The 16,706-nt window shown below is 39.2% G+C and overlaps 1 protein-coding gene across 3 annotated transcripts in view; it reads right to left on the bottom strand.

The window, feature by feature from the left end:
• Positions 1–16,706, bottom strand: part of LOC146397570 (uncharacterized) — an 83,515-nt gene that overhangs the window by 11,356 nt on the left and 55,453 nt on the right. Inside the window, exon 2 of one of the 3 annotated variants that reach the window (XM_084987497.1) lies at positions 4,710–7,204. The exons of 1 other annotated variant lie outside the window; for it this stretch is intronic. The gene's annotated coding sequence lies outside the window, so the exon portion shown is untranslated. The remainder of the gene's footprint in view (positions 1–4,709; positions 7,205–16,706) is intronic. One more of the 3 variants, XM_084987498.1, reaches the window with a different exon arrangement.

Genomic DNA, 16,706 nt, shown 5'->3' with positions numbered 1-16,706 from the left:
TATGAAGATTCGAATTCTAGACATTATCTATGCTGCCAAACTCATTTGTTGCAGTTGTTTATAATGTCTGGTGGGGCTTCTTCATCCTGAAAAGGAGACAGGGATCTTTTAAAGAGTAAGAAAGTCACAATGTTAGTTTTTCCTTTTTTTTTTCTTTGTTTTATTTTTTTCTTTAAATCAAAGACAACCTGGTATGTATTTGCTACTAACTGTACAAATCTCAAAAAGCAGCAAGGGAGGGAGGAGACCTGGGAAGGAGAGGTGAGGGCGCACATCAATTTGAGCAGTTAAGGCTGCTGAAACATTAAAATGTGAATTCCCAAACTTTTCTTTTGGGATTTTGTCAGGGAAAAGAAAAAAAAACAAACTTTATTTCTAAGAAATCTTTGGAAATTAGAAGAAGGGATTTCAAGTGGATTTAAGTCAAAGCTAATTTCCCAAAAGTAAATCATTTGAAAGTAGTTTTTATCCCGTTCCTTCCCCTAGATCAAATCACTATTAATTGTGCCTTATTTCACTTACATAAACTTGAATTATTTTTAGGGAAAAGCCCCTCTGTGAATTCAGAAGTCACTACAAGCAGCATTGAGACTGAGGTTGGAATATTCTGTTGACCACAATACCTTGTGTATGTAGAATGTAAAAGGAATATTCAGTGTTACTGCCATATACGTTAATATATACAAACTTAATTAGCATTGTTAATGGCCAAATGGATTCTCCCATGCTTCTCTCTTTTCAAAAAAAAAAAAAAAAATTGAAAAAGAAATCAACACCTCTATTCCCCACCAGCTGCCTAATTTAAGGAGGCTGACTCTCACATCTCAATGGTGTGGGTGCCTAGTTCTGTAGCATGGATGTCGTATGGGTGTGTCAGAGTGTGCATGAGAGCACCTTGGAAGGGACTCTGCAGATGCTGTAAATACCCATACCATTTTAATAAAGCATGTACAATAAACCAAAATAAACTCGAGTTGGACTTTACATAAAAACTGTAAGCCAGTACATTATAGTAGGGTGGTCAAGATTGTGCATTTGATTCAAGATAAGGAAAAATCTTGGAAATGAAAAGCAGGCACTGGTTAACCAAGTTGTGTGTACACATTGTACCACATTCACTGTAGCTTTAGGAAGAAATTCCACATTGTGGAACATTCTCAAGAGATCTGAGGTTATTCAGGTAAGAATTGATATATAAAAATGCACATATTTTTACTTTATATTTTGATGCCAACTGATTATACTAGAAGTACTAGCACTCCAGTGGTAGTTTTTGAACACAAAACAATAAGGATATTATACTGATAGGTATTAAATTCTTCTGTTAGTTTGGAAAAGCTCTTACTGAATGCCCTATATATGTCCATTTGATTTCATCATGAATATTTCAGTTCTCAAATGGAGACAAGTTATGCCAAAAAAGTCACCAGTTAGAAAAAAGAATTCTGGGAGTTCATGAGGTGGCTCAGTGGTTAATGAATCCAACTAGGAACCATGAGGTTTTGGGTTCAATCCCCGGCCTCGCTCAGTGGGTTAAGGATCTGGCATTGCCGTGAGCTGTGGTGTAGGTTGCAGATGCGGCTCGGATCACGAGTTGCTGTGGCTCTGGCATAGGCCGGCGGCTACAGCTCCAATTAGATCCCTAGCCTGGGAACCTCCACATTCTATGGGTGCAACCCTAGAAAAGGCAAAAAAAAAAAAAAAAAAAAAAAAAAAAAAAAAAAGGAATTTCTAAATTACCAAAACTGCTATAATAAATTTCTTATGCAACATAATTCACTGTGTTCAAGATACAATGCTTATAAAAAGCTAAGAGCTGGAGAGAATCTGGCACAGTGCAAGCAAAAAAAAAATCCAGCTTTGCACTTTATATTCAAATTACTTGGGACTTCACATTGTGGTTCAGCGGTAATGAACCTGACTAGTATCAGGACAAAGGTTTGATCCCTGCTCAGTGGGTTAAGGATCCGGCGGTGCCATGAGCTGTGGTACAGGTCGAAGACTTCGCTCGGATCAGGTGTTGCTGTGGCTGTGGCATAGGCTGGCAGCTGCAGCTCTGATTTGACCCCTAGACTGGGAACTTCCATATGCTGCAGGTGAGGCCCTAAAAAGAAAATAAATAAATAAAATACATTCAAATTACTAAAAAAAAAAAACTTATTTGTAAATCAAAGGTTGAAAAGAGCAAAAACTTACCTACAACTATTTTTAATTTTAAAACATCTCCGTCTTTCTAGTCCTTATCCTTCTGTGTACATGTTTTACTTATCTATAATCCCAGATGACTTTCTACTTTGTAAACTGGAAACCAATTATAACAGAGAAGAATTAATGCAAATATTTTTCTTATTTGCATGAATAAAGAGATGAGATACAAAGCAGTGAGATCCGAAAAAATAAATAGTGCAAGGTATTATCTTCTCAGTGTACTCTTTTTGTTTTCCAAAATTCTGAATTTGACAGTAGGTTATTGAGTTTCTGTATTTTTAAAAATTATTGTCTTTTTTTTTTTTGTCTTTTTGCCTTTTCTAGGGCTGCACCCGCAGCATATGGAGGTTCCCAGGCTAGGGGTCTAATCAGAGCTGTAGCCGCTGGCCTGTGCCAAAGCCACAGCAACTCAGGATCCCAGCTGCATCTGCAACCTACACCACAGCTCACGGCAATGCCAGATCCTTAACCCACTGAGCGAGGTCAGGGATCGAACCGGCAACCTCATGGTTCCCAGTCGTGTTCGTTAACCACTGAGCCACGACAGGAACTCCAAATTATTGGATTTTTGATGGCGAGTGCTTCCCAGGCATTAGAAGGGAAGTTTCAGAAGGTGAAGTTCCCCAAAAAGATTGTGGGTTCTGGTTAGGAGGGAACAGCTGCTTGCCTGAGGAGAAGAAACAGCAGCAGTTGGTTGGGGTAGGGGAGTTACAGAGCCCAGAGCTGATAGGATGACAAGGTATGGTGAGTATGAAGGATGAGTCAGAAATCTGGGCTTCGAGAAATCCAGATGACCTAGGGACAAGGCAAGTTCCTCATCTCAAATACTGGCTCCTGGAGGGAAGTAGTCTCCCCTCAATCTTGTTTAGTGAAAGTTAATTGATCCTAGAGTATGGTACAAAATAATAAAGGAGACTGGACAGTGACAAAGACCTACTAATTGCAATAGCAAATTTTAAAGGTCTAATTTATAAAAATTAAATTAAAAATACTATTTATAAAGCTTGGTAATGTAGGTCCTCAAAGAAGGTTAGTCCATCCTGTCACACTGTTTTTTTTATGACCCTTGGTGCCAGAATAGTGCATTGCATTTGGGAAGTACTCACCAAGAACATATTACATGACTGACGACCACAGCCTACTCACCCTAGGAAGTAACATTTGTACAAGATTTATGAGATTTCCTATTTCTAAGTCTGGCTTTATATCATAATCCTCTCTCAGGATCTCCTGAGTCCAATTTCTGCCTTTACCATCTTCAAGAGAACTAGGATCCTATTGTTTTATGGAACTCTCCAACCTATAGCCCTTGGGACCTCTTTCCTTGTCAGTATTTTAATCCAAGATTTAAGATTTATCTCTCCCACACTGGAGGCTGCACAGCACCCCTTTTCCTTGCACCAACTCTATCACTAATAGTGCTGTTTCCTGTCCCCACAGAGACACTAGCCATGGCACCCCATCATGCCAGGCTTTGCCTAGGCAGGAGAATTTATCCTAACCAGGGATGAGAGAAAGCTTTTTTTTTTTTTAAACTAAAAACAACTAGCTTAACAGTTTTCCATTTTCATATTCTTCTTTCCCACACTTAAACATTAACTATTATAAAATCATGCCAGGTTTTACTAGGAATATTTAACATCCTGCCAGCATTTGAAACTCCAATTATTATTCATACATTCCACGGCAGTGACATCATCTTTATTGAATATAATGATTATTAATGAGCACTCTCTTCCATGGCTTTTCTCCTAATTCAGACTATTAACACACCTCATGTAGATTCCCTGGTCCGCCTAAACTCCTGTGGGAGGACAGGACCTTCAGGCCCCACATTGCATCCAGCATCCAGTATATCTAAGTACCATGTCCTAAGACATCATTGTGAGGTACAGATTTGATCCTGTGACTTTTCTGATCAAAAACCTTTTTTTTTTTTTTTTTTTTTTTTTTGCTTTTTAGGGCCGCACCCTTGCCATAGGGAGATTTCCAGGCTAGGAGTCGAATCGGAGCTATGGCTGCCAGCCTACACAACAGCTTAGGGCAACTCTGGATCCTGGACCCACTGAGCAAGACCAGGGATCAAATCTGCATCCTGGTCAGATACTGGTCAGAGTCATTTCCACTGCACCACAATGGGAACTCCTCAAAAACCTCTGAGGACTTCGTGCTGCAGAAGAACAAACACCAGCTGCTTCTCAAACACGTTTACCTCCGCAACACCACATCTCCTCGGGCTTCACTCTACACTCCTCGTCTCCAGGCTGTCATTCAAGGTATTCCTGATACACTGAGTGTCCACTAACCAAAGAAGTTTTCCTAGACCCTGTTGTCCCCATTTTTCCCTCCTCCATAGCCCAAGAGCTTTTTGAACCTCTTTCACAATCTGCCCTGTGCTGAAATGATATATATTCTGACATCTTCCATAAGACTGAGACCTAGGGACCAGAACTGGTGTTTCATTCATCCTCCTCACATCCATTTCTTCTTGGGTAATTTACCTGTGAAGCCCACGATGTAAAAGCAGAATCACCAATTATACATGATCTCGGAATCTCCTTTCTGTGGCAACAGTAGATTGGAGCAGGATGGATACTTGACTTAGGCTACGCCAATCAGATTCTCTCCTTCTGAATTTGGAAATAGAACACACAAACCCACTCATACACACAAAATCTAGGAAGGTCATGTAGATTTAGGGTCTGGAACTATCATTTGGGGTAGACTTGATGGGTCACCTACAAGCAGATCAGAGAGGAGAGAAGAGGCTTACAAAAAGCTGAACAAAGCAGAAACATTGCAGGACAGGATGCCATGAAGTGAAAGGAAAAAAGGAAATGTTGACTTAAAACAAATATCGAGATATTTCTCCAGCAAAAAAAAAAAAAAAAAAAAGGTTTATTCAGGATCAACAGAGACTTGTAATTCAGGGTCTTCCATCATAGTGAGCCTCATGCAAGTTTCTACAGGACAAGAGAAGGAGAATAATTTTATAGAAGGGAAAAGGAAGTGGAAAAGGCCAGAGCAAACCATGGCTTTTCACTGGGTCCTGACCCAGGTCTTTCTTCTTCCTGTTGAGCTCTGCTGTCTTGCAGGGCATGAGAGCTCCCAACTCTATTTAATTGAGGTTTCTGAGTATTCATTTTTTACAGAAGACAGAACTGAAGAGGGTGGGTAGGTCAAGGGCAGAGAAGGAAAAATATGTGTGGCAGCTCCCCAGTTCCAATGAGGCCCGGCTGTCTTCCTAGCGTAGGCTCTATGAGGCTTCTCTGCACTTTTACAAGCAAACCTGAGTTATATCTGCCTTTCCTTATGACAAAGGAGTCCTTTATTAATACAGCCTAGCATTGTTCTTTGCCCATTAAATGTCTATTAAGTGGAAGTGTTAGACAATGTTACACTGAATAGAATTTCCTCAATTCTATTGAGGAGTGAGCAGTCTCAGAGATACAGAACACACGCATGATGGCTGCTGGTTGTTTTCCCCTGAGCTGATCCTCCATCCTGGAGGAGAGAGGGCAGAACCTTCTTCACTGTTCCAAACTGTCTCCTAAATTTTATATTAAAAAATTATAAGTCATTTCTCCAGAGCAACATACATTCATTACCAATGCTATTAAAAATGAATGATTCAATAATTTATATTTTATTCCAGATTTTCAGTAATCGTGGGGTTAATTTGATATTGATTGATAGAATGAGCACTATTACTGGAAGCTACATATAAAATATTTACAAGCACAATCCTATGGACTGAACTAGTCACAGGAGATTTGAGTAAGATGTATAGAATTCTATCTTTGTCAACCTTAACATGAGGGCCAAATATAGCTCCTATTATAATTAAACACTGCATGTTGCATCAAAATTGACCTATAGGAAAATTTGACCGTTATTCAGACATTTCTATTCTGAAACCCCTTCCTAAATTGGAATATTTAAATTATATACCATTCAGTACTAAAACAAGAAATACTTTAAACATGAAATTTATAGTGTATACAACATAGACTATGTTGCTTGAAACAAATTTTAAGGACAGATTTTGCATGTTAAATTTCATAAATATTACCTCGTCCATGTGTGCAGTTACGTATATATACATGACCAGAAATGTAACACAATGCCTATACAATAACATATGCTTTTTACCACAGTGAGAAATATTTAGAGTAGCTTAATTGCTTCATCAAATAAAAGGAAAGACAGTGTTTATTATATGCTCCTATTCTTTCCTCATTCAATTTTATTTTTTATATGCACAAATGTGTAGCTGGTTATGCAGAGCATAGTGAAATGCAAGATCCAGGTCATTTGAACCAAAAAAATGGAAAATGTTAACTCTTTGCTCCACTTGGTTTTACCCGTGGCTGGGAAAAGGAGTCAGCCAAGAAATTCAGTGCTAGTGCAGACTGAAGGAGATGTTGAGTAAGAAATTATGAAGTGCAACTCTACACTGAAACTGTGTGTGCGTGTGCATGTGCATGTGCGTGTGTGTATAGAGAGAGAAAGAGCTATATATGCACTATATATACGTTGCATATAATCTCCTTGTGGAATTCAATAATGGAAAGCAATTTGGATAGATTGTACATGCTTTAAAATGAAAAAAAAAGAATAAAATGACAACGCTCCAGCATTCTTTAGTCTCTTCAAACCCTTACATTGAGCTTATTAGTCTGAAAATTTATAATGCAGACCTGGCCAGTTCTACACAAGCAAAACAAAGCAGGTATCCAGTCCAATGAGCCACAAGGTGTCCAGGCTAAGAATTAGGGAAACAATCTAGGGTGGTGTGAGCTGGGAATAGACTCTGCTCACATTTACCAGTTAACTCTCCCCTGCCCATTTGATCTGACCTTGTCAAAACTGGTCAAGTTCTACATTGCTGAAGCATGTGACAGACACTTCACTTTTAGAGCTTATTAGGTGCTTTGGACCAATATTTCAACTTGATTCATTCATTATAAACCAAGATGTAGTTCAGTGAAAGGATCTGAAAAAGATAAGAAGTCATTAAAATGATTCTATTTGTTTCCTATACATTTCATGATAGACATATTTTTGACTCTTCTTTAAGGAATATATTACAATGGATTAGGTAAACTCTGGAATATTATGCAATGGAATAATATATACTCATTAAAATTACATGTATAGGAATAAAGAAAAGCTCTTTGATATAACATTAAATAGAAAACTCTACATACATAAAATATAATTTTGACTATATAATGAAACATATGCATAGGAAAAACACTGGAAATAGATATATAAAAATATTTATGTTCAGGTGTCACTAGAATCATATTTTCTTCTATTTTCTTTCTTTCTTTTTTGCTTTTTAAGGCCACACCCGTGGCATATGGAGGTTCCCAGGCTAGGGGTCGAATCAGAGCTACAGCTGATGGCCTATGCTACAGCCACAGCTACATAGGATCCAAGCAGCATCTGTGACCTACACCACAGTTCAGGGCAACTCTGGATCCCGGACCCACTGAGCAAGACCAGGGATCTAACATGCATCCTCATGGATACCAGTCAGATTCATTTCTGCTGCACCACAATGGGAACTTCTTTCTTCTATTTTCAAACTGCAAATTCTCCTTAATGAATAAATATTATTTGTTCATGTAAAATAAGACTGACACATACTATATATAAAATAGATAATCAACAAGGACCTACTGTGTAGCACAGGGAAATCTACTCAACATTCTATAATAACTTATATGGGAAAAGAATTTGAAAAAGAATGGATATATGTATGTATATGTATAATTGAATCACTTTTCTGTACACCTGAAACTAACACAACATTGTAAATCAAGTATATTCTAATATAAAATAAAAATTAAATTAAATTGAAAAATAAAATAAGCTTAACAGTGAGGTCACAAATTTACTCATTTTATGATCAGATGTTCAGTAAAAATATTGTCTTTAAAAATGTCTCCATAACAAATCTGATCTTTTTAATCTCCCAACGTAATAAATAGATAAGAAGAAAAAGCTGTTTTATGCCAATATGGTAAATATAGTCCAATTCAATTAATTAGACTATCTTTTTTATGTAACTCAGTCCCTGCTTGAATGACCCAAGTAAAGGCTGTTTTTCTGAACTTCACATCTTTTCCCAGATTCTCTCCATGGTATGCTATAGGTCCACCAGTGAGGTGTGTGGCTACAAGGCTACAAGGTCCTGGGAAATACACGTGTCGTCTATATCCTCCATGATTTAAGACAGACAGCTGGTCTCTACTGCTCCCTGGACTGACTCCCAGAGAGGCACCATGGAGTGTCCTGCTGCTACTGGCCACCAAAGTCCATAGCTGGTGTCACTGTGCTCTCTTCTCGTTCCATGATGGCAGTGAACTTAGCTCTTAATAACACAGCCCAGCAGTTGGATCAAGCCTCACCTAAAGCTAGTCCTACCTCCAGATTTTCCAGTCACCATTCAGAAACCACTAACTTCTCTTTATTGTTTAATCCAGTTTAGGTTTAATGTGCCTTGAAACATAAAGACTAGTAATTGGTTTCATTTCCAACACTTTGTTCAACTTAGCATTGATGTGATAAGTCAGCATATTTAAAAATGTTTTGCAAACTGTCATAAAAGAACAAAAAGGAAATGACTATGCAGAAAACCAAAAAGGCATCAAATGATGAGATCTTGCTTCCAAAGACTTTTTCTTCTCTTCTGCTGGGTCCCAAAGAAATAGAGAGCAGATCTTTCAGAGAACCAAATACAAGCCTTGTTCTGGTCTTGGCTACAAACTTCCAATGACTACTCTGTTTCAAATGTGTTGTCCTAGAGATGCTCTGCTCCAGAAACCATGCTGCTGTGTCTGTGGCTTGTGGATATAAATAAATGACAGTGACACAAAAGCACCATCTTTCATGTGGTGTTTTCTGGAAGGTGTAAACCAGCACCTTCCAGAGCCAGAGCCCCTCACACAGGTGGCTCTGGTCAGATAGCAGGTGACTTTGATATCTGAGGAGCAGATGATTTTCTGGCTCAATCATAGCAGCTGCTCCAGTAGAATAAGGATGGGAAGGGCAGGGAGGCAGGACCATTCTAGTGATGATGCTCACCATCAATAGGATAGCTCAGAGCTTAGACAGTCTGGTAATGATGTTCCTGTGACTCAGATTAATTATGTGCCTGAGGGTGTCATATCAAATGGAGAGTAACCAAAAGTATTCAAAGACCACGTGAAAAGTTTTAAATAGCAAAACGGCCAGCCTATTGATATTGTGGTAAAGCTGGAGGACTGACTTTCACTTCATCTAGGGGCAGCATGTAACTAGCACCTTTTCCCAAGGGTGCCTTTCGGTGGCTTCGGGGCAGTTAGGCAAAGCTGTTTACAGGCATTGCCTGTGCTGGCTGGTCTCCATCAACTGTCCCCAAGAACAGAGTGCCCTGGGAAGGTGCAGGTGAGGAAGGCTCCATAAAGGGGGTGATATCTCTGTGGAGTCTTCAACAATGTGCAGGTGCTCGCCTGAACACTTATGGAGAAGAAAAAAGAGAGAACGGATACACAAAGGAGATGTGAAATAACATTTTATCTGAGGAACTTCTAGTAGTTGGGCATGGTGACACCATGCACACATGGAAAAATGAGAAGATGAGACCAAGAAAAGGAGGCAGGGTCCTCTGGTGAAGGTCTTTGCCTGACAAGCCTAGGATTTTTAACTTTATGCAATGTGTGATGAGATAGCATCAAAGATTTTAAACAGAGAGATGACATTGTCAGATCCACATTTTCTGAAGAATACTCCAAGGAAACATGGAGAAGGACTGGGGAAGAGGAAAACCAAAAGGGCCAGTAAATAATCTAGAGAGGAAATGGTGAGGGCCTGAACCAAGGTAGGGCTGACATAGTCAGGGAAAGCGGGATCATCAGGAGATGGGGTGAGCTAAAACCAGTGATGGATCGGATGTGGAGGAAAAGGAGAGGGAAGCATTTAGGCTGAATCCCAGATTTCTCTATTCCATAGCTGATGAGTAGTAAGTGAGAAGACAAGAGAAGAAGTGTTTGGAGAATGGGCAGAAGAAGAAGATATTTTTATTAAGAGTTTTTGAGGGAGTTCCCGTCCTGGCGCAGTGGTTAACGAATCCGACTAGGAACCATGAGGTTGCGGGTTCGGTCCCTGCCCTTGCTCAGTAGGTTAAGGATCTGGCGTTGCCGGGAGCTGTGGTGTAGGTTGCAGACGCAGCTCGGATCCCGAGTTGCTGTGGCTCTGGCATAGGCCGGTGGCTACAGCTCCGATTCGACCCCTAGCCTGGGAACCTCCATATGCCGCGGGGGCGGCCCACGAAATAGCAAAAAGACAAAACAAACAAACAAACAAAAAAAAGAGTTTTTGAGACATCTAGGTGAATATGTCTAGTGACTAGTAGAACGGTCAGGCATGGAGGAGAAATGAGGATTGAGAGACAAATTTTAAAGTCATAAACAAAAAGAAAGCAATTCAAGTCATGGGAGAGAAGCCCTTGCTTAGAGAGATGCAGAGACTGGAACCTAAGAATTTCCTCACATGACACAAGGAAGTCAGGACTTTCACTGCAAACGCATGGGTAGCACTTTCCTTGTGAAACTTTCATAGACTTCCCTAGGCAAAATTCAGGCTTCCCGTGTGGGTTAGTTTGTGAGGACTGCCATAGCTTCAATACCAGAGACTGGGTGGCTTAAACAACAGAAATGTATTTTTTCACAATTCTGGAGATTAGAAGCCCAAGATCAAGGTGTTGGCAGATCTGGTTTCTTCTGAAAGCCTCTTTCCTTGACATGCGGGTGGCCTTCTTACTGTGTAAAGTCACATGATTATCTCTCTCTGCCCATGGTGATGTCCCAACCTCCACCTCTGATAAGGAAACCAGTCATACTGGATTAGGGCCCACCCTAATGACTTATGTCTTTAAGTCCCTAATTTCAAAATCACTTTCTGAGGTACTGTGGTTATGTCTTTAAGTCCCTAATTTCAAAATCACTTTCTGAGGTACTGTGGTTAGGACTATGACATTTGAATTAGGGATGGGAGGACATAATTCAGCCCATGACACCACAGCCCTGCCTGATCCTCCTGGCATGTACTTAAGTTGCACTCTAAACCTTTGCCTGCATGCCGTCCCCTGATAAGACTCAGAGCATGATCCTGAACACACTCTAAATTGGGGGGGAAATACCTCATTAAGAAAATAAGTTTTGGGAGTTCCCGTCGTGGCGCAGTGGTTAACGAATCCGACTAGGAACCATGAGGTTGTGGGTTCGATCCCTGGCCTTGCTTAGTGGGTTAATGATCCAGCATTGCCGTGAGCTGTGGTGTAGGTTGCAGACGCGGCTCGGATCCCGTGTTGCTGTGGCTCTGGCGTAGGCTGGCAGCTACAGCTCCGATTCGACCCCTAGCCTGGGAACCTCCATATGCCTTGGGTGCAGCCCTAGAAAAAGATTAAAAAAAAAAGAAGAGAAAAAGAAAAAGTTTTTCCTAGACCAGAAACAGATTGGCCCAAGGACAAATTCCAGCCCACAGGTATGTTTTGTTTGGTCACATTGTTTTTGTTTTATGAAGTCAAGAGCTTTTACTTCTTTTTTTTTTTTTTTTTAATTTTTTTAGGGCCGCATCCATGGCATACAGAAGTTTCCAGGCTAGGGGTCCAATGGAAGTCGTAGCTGCCAACCTATGCCACAGCCACAGCAATGCTAGATCCAAGCCACATCTGTGACCTATGGTGCAGCTTGCTGGACCCTTAACCCACTGAGCGAGGCCAGAGATGGAACTTACATCCCCATGGATACTAGTCGGGTTCATTATCGCTGAGCCACAATGGGAATTCCCACTTTTACTTTTTTAAAATCTGGAGTTTTCACTTGTTTTGAAAAATGTAGATATCTGGTAACCTGAGGCTTTATTCCTGTGTAGCAATAATCAGCTTGGGCTTATTAGCAGCTGCCACCTTTATTGCTTTTTCTAATCTTCATTATGAACATTATAATGAATCCTCATGTACCTGTCACATAATTTCAACAGTTATTAAAGTTTTGCCAATCTCATTTCACCTATCCTCTTTTTTTTTTTTTTGCTTAAATATTTTAAAGTAAATCCAGATATTGTAGTATGCTTTTGTAACTGAAAAAGATTTTATTTTTTATATAATCACTATGCCATTATTATATCTTTAGAAACTAGCAACAGTTCCCTAATAACATCTAATACACAGTCTATATTCATATTTTCCTACCTCAAAAATGTCTTTCTATAGTTGGTTTGTTCAAATCAGGATCCAAAATTACTCATCACACTTGATTGTTATGTAGCCTTAAACCTTTTAAAAAATATCACTAAGTTATTGAAAAAATTGAGTTGTTTGTCTCACAGAGTGTCCCAGATTCAGGATTTGGTTGGTTGTTTCCTCATGGCATCACTTAATTTGTTCTGGCTTTCATACTTCCTATAACCATATTTTGATCCAAGGCAGCAACTGCTCAATGTCCTTTCTACAAGGGATGAAGATTTTCTCTGTCCGTGCTGTCCGACAGAGCTACATATGATGAGTAAGCCCTTGAAACAATAGAAACAAAATTTTCCAGTATGCCGTCCAGCTATGCACAGCTATGAACTAAGGTTTCATGCATAGGAAGTAGAAGGAAGTGATGAACTCAACTGCTGGCCTTTGCCTGTAAAGGAAGTGAGTTGCAGTCACTCTTCCTTCTTCAGACTTCCCGACATCTGCCTGGTATGTGAACATGGTGATGAGTCTTTTTCACCATAAGCACTTAAGCAATACTCTAGAGATGACAAAGCAATAAGAAAGAATGAACCTGGGCCCCCAATACCACAGCAACTCCAGACTGTTTATGTTTAAACTATTATGGGAGAGTTATACTTCTATCTTACTTTAAGCTGCAGTTAATTTGGATCTTAGTACAAAGCAAACTGATTGACTTACTAATATGTATCTCTCTCTCTCTCTTTTTTTTTTTTTTTTTTTTTTTTTTTGTGTGTGTGTGTGTGTGGTCTTTTTAGGGCCATACCCACAGCATATGGAAGTTCCCAGGCTAGGGGGTTGAATCGGAGCTATAGCTGCCAGCCTACACCACAGCTCACAGCAACACTGGATCCTTAACCCACTGAACAAGGCCAGGGATCAAACCTACGTCCTCATGGATACTAGTCAGGTTTGTTGCCACTGAGCCATGATGGGAACTCCCAAACAAGGATTTTTTTTTTTTTTTTTAATGACAAAAAAACATGAAGCAGCTGCTCCAGCAATTCTTGTCATGGACTCCAGGCTTAAAAAGGAGAAAAATGGAATGGATAAAGGAGAAAGGAAAGAATTAATACCAAGCTAAGGCTGCATAACCAGTTGCAAAAATGAGAACAAAACCTCTACTATATTTTCATAGTTGGGCACCTGGCCATCAGAATAAGATTTACATTTCCCAGACTCTCTTGCAGCTCTCTATGGCTATGAACTAAGGTTTAGTGGACAGAAGTCGAAGAAAGTGATGGATTCAACTTCTGGGTTGTGCCCCTAAAGGGAAGGTAGTAGCTTTCATGTTCCCTTCTTCAGGCTTCAGACTTCTGCCTGGTATGTGAGTGTATTGCAAGAAGCTTGAATAACTACTTCTTCCTTCTTTTCTTTTTAAGAATTAGCTTAATTTGAACAAAAATCTTTAACCTCTTTTCTCTTCCTCCTTCCCTATTGTCATTTATAGCAATAGTCTTCAAATTTCTCTGCCAGTGAGTCCTCAAAAGAATTCTCGAAAAACTTTGTTGCACAATTTTAAGTTACCAAAAAATTTTCAGCATACGTGGCTATAATATGCAGTATAAATTATAAATTTTGGCAATTTAAGACAAAATATAGGAGTTCCCATCATGGCGCAGTGGTAACAAATCCGACTAGGGGCCATAAGATAAAACACAGGGAGTTCCTGCTATGGCTCAGTAGGTTATGAACCCAAGTAGTATCCATGAGGACTAAGGTTTGATCCCTGGCCTCACTCAGTGGGTTAAGAATCCAGTGGTACTGCAGGCTGCAGTATAGGTCAAAACTGTGAGTCAGATCCCACAAGGCTGTGGCTGTGGCATAGGCTGGAAGCTGCAGCTCTGATTCAACCCCTAGCCTGGGAACTTTCATATGTCTTGGGTGTGGCCCAAAGAAGAAGAACAAAAAAGATAAAATACATCACTCTTTTAAAGAAATTCATAGAAACTTAACAATATAGCAATTTGAAAATCACCAGCATTCATGTAAAATTAAAAGAATAAACTCTTTTTTTTTTTGCCATTTCTTGGGCTGCTCCTGCGGCATATGGAGGTTCCCAGGCTAGGGGTCTAATCAGAGCTGCAGCCGCCAGCCTACACCACAGCCACAGCAACTCGGGATCCAAGCCGAGTCTGGAATTTTTTTGAATATTTTTTATCAAAGTTAATAGAGCCTATACGGTGGCAGAGCACCAACTGTGTTCCCTTAAATTGTTATTCCAACAAAAAGTACTTTCTTTCCAAACACCATATATCTTTTTAAAATGTGTTTTTAAAAACCTAGGTGTCTTCTACCTCAACACAAAAGAGACAGGAGGCTTCCATTTTTAATGAGACTGGAATTGAAAAACATTCTTCCATACATCTCAGAATATCTGAGATGGTGGCACTGCAGTCCACCAGCAGGGGATGCAGGGGCAGAATTGGGAAATGATAATAGAGCATTAGGTATTTATACTCACTATCTACTTAAAGCTGCTTAATGGCCACAGAAAGTTATGCTTAATGTGGGAGGTGGGGTTTTTCTTAAACTCATCGAGGGCCTCAGATGCATTCTTAAAAATGGAACAATTTAAAAATGCCATGCAACATTTTTCCATATACTTTTCCATATACTGCATTTTAAATATGAATAACAAGGTCATGGAATCTTGGAGTTGAAAGGAACCTCAGAAGTTACCTAGAGTAACTTAGAACTCAGTGAGGAATTAACCTTTGTAACATACCCACCATCTGCTTAAAGATTTCTGTTAGTGAGGAGCAGCCCATTCTAGTAATCCTTACTGAACCTTCCAACTGACATTTATCTTAGGGCTTCCATTCGCCATCTGGAGTTACACTGGTATATTTTTAAAATTTTTTTAATTTTTTTTTTTTTTTTTTTTTTTTTTGCCATTTCTAGGGCCATTCCTATGGCATATGGAGGTTCCCAGGCTAGGGGTCTAATCGGAGCTGTAGCCGCCGGCCTACACTAAAGCCACAGCCAACACCAGATCCAAGCCATGTCTGCGACTAGCACGGCTCATGGCAATGCCGGATCCTTAACCCACTGAGCAAGGCCAGGGATTGAACACAAAACCTCATGCTTCCTAGTCAGATTTGTTAACCACTGAGCCACAATGGGAACTCCAAGAACAAGCTCTTTTTCAACAGTCAAAATTTTACATCATTTTTTTCCTCCTTGAACTCATATTTGCTTTCTACTTCCTGCACAAAATTTCATCCTAATATATTATATTTCTATGATTGAATGTCTTCTATTGACCATTTTTTTCTTACTCTGTGTAACAAAAACATGTATATACATTGAAATTAATGTTTTTAGATTCTCTGTGAATGTAAGACTCTAAAGTTAAAAAAATGTTTACTAGGAGTTCCTATTGTTGCTCAGCAGTAATGAACCCAACTAGCATCCATGAGGATGTGGGGGTTCCATCTCTGGCCCCTCACAGTGGGTTAAGGATCTGGTGTTGCCATGAGCTGCAGTATAGGTCCCAGACATGGCTTGGATCTGGTGTTGTTATGGCTGTGGCACAGGCTGGTGGCTATGGCTCCAATCTGACCCCTGGCCTGGGAATTTCCATATGCTGTGGGTACAGCCCTAAAAAAGACAAAAACAAACAAACAAAAATCTGGATTGGATCAACCACTCAATTACTATGTAAAAAACACAAATGATCAAAATAATATAAATAAAAAATATTTTGATCCAAGAAAATAAAAATAAAAATTTATTAGACATCCATCACTCATTGAATTAGATGGAGTTTTAAAAAATATATAGCTTATGGATTTATGGACAAATAATGTTAATTAGTAGAATGAGACAGGGTAAAGAATTAATTATACTCCAATTTTAAAATTTTTATAAATTTTATTTCTGATAAGTTTTATTCATATAAAGAAGTAGCTAGGAAGAAAAGGAGTTTTAGTCTAGAGGTATTATTTGGTTCTTTGAATTCCTCCTGAGTTATTTTTTAAAAACAATATGGTATCTATCACCAAAAATATTTTTAAGAATCTAATAGCTTTCAACACAATAAGGTTCTGCTTCAGTTTTATTGCAAACAAAGAATTAGAAATCACTTGACTTGCAAAGGAATTTTTAACTTTGCTTATTAGAGTTATTTACATTCTCATTTCTAGAAAATAAACCTAAATAGCTTAACCATAGTTGTCAAATGACTATTAATTATACTTAATTTATTTAGAAATACTTTTTCAAG

Source organism: Sus scrofa, chromosome 13, assembly GCF_054392235.1.
Source record: "Sus scrofa isolate SSC_HxYL_T2T_F1_AM1 chromosome 13, Sscrofa_HxYL_maternal_Yorkshire_Landrace_v2.0, whole genome shotgun sequence".
Classification (NCBI taxonomy): Eukaryota; Metazoa; Chordata; class Mammalia; order Artiodactyla; family Suidae; genus Sus; species Sus scrofa.
This window is presented reverse-complemented; position numbering and strand designations above follow the sequence as displayed.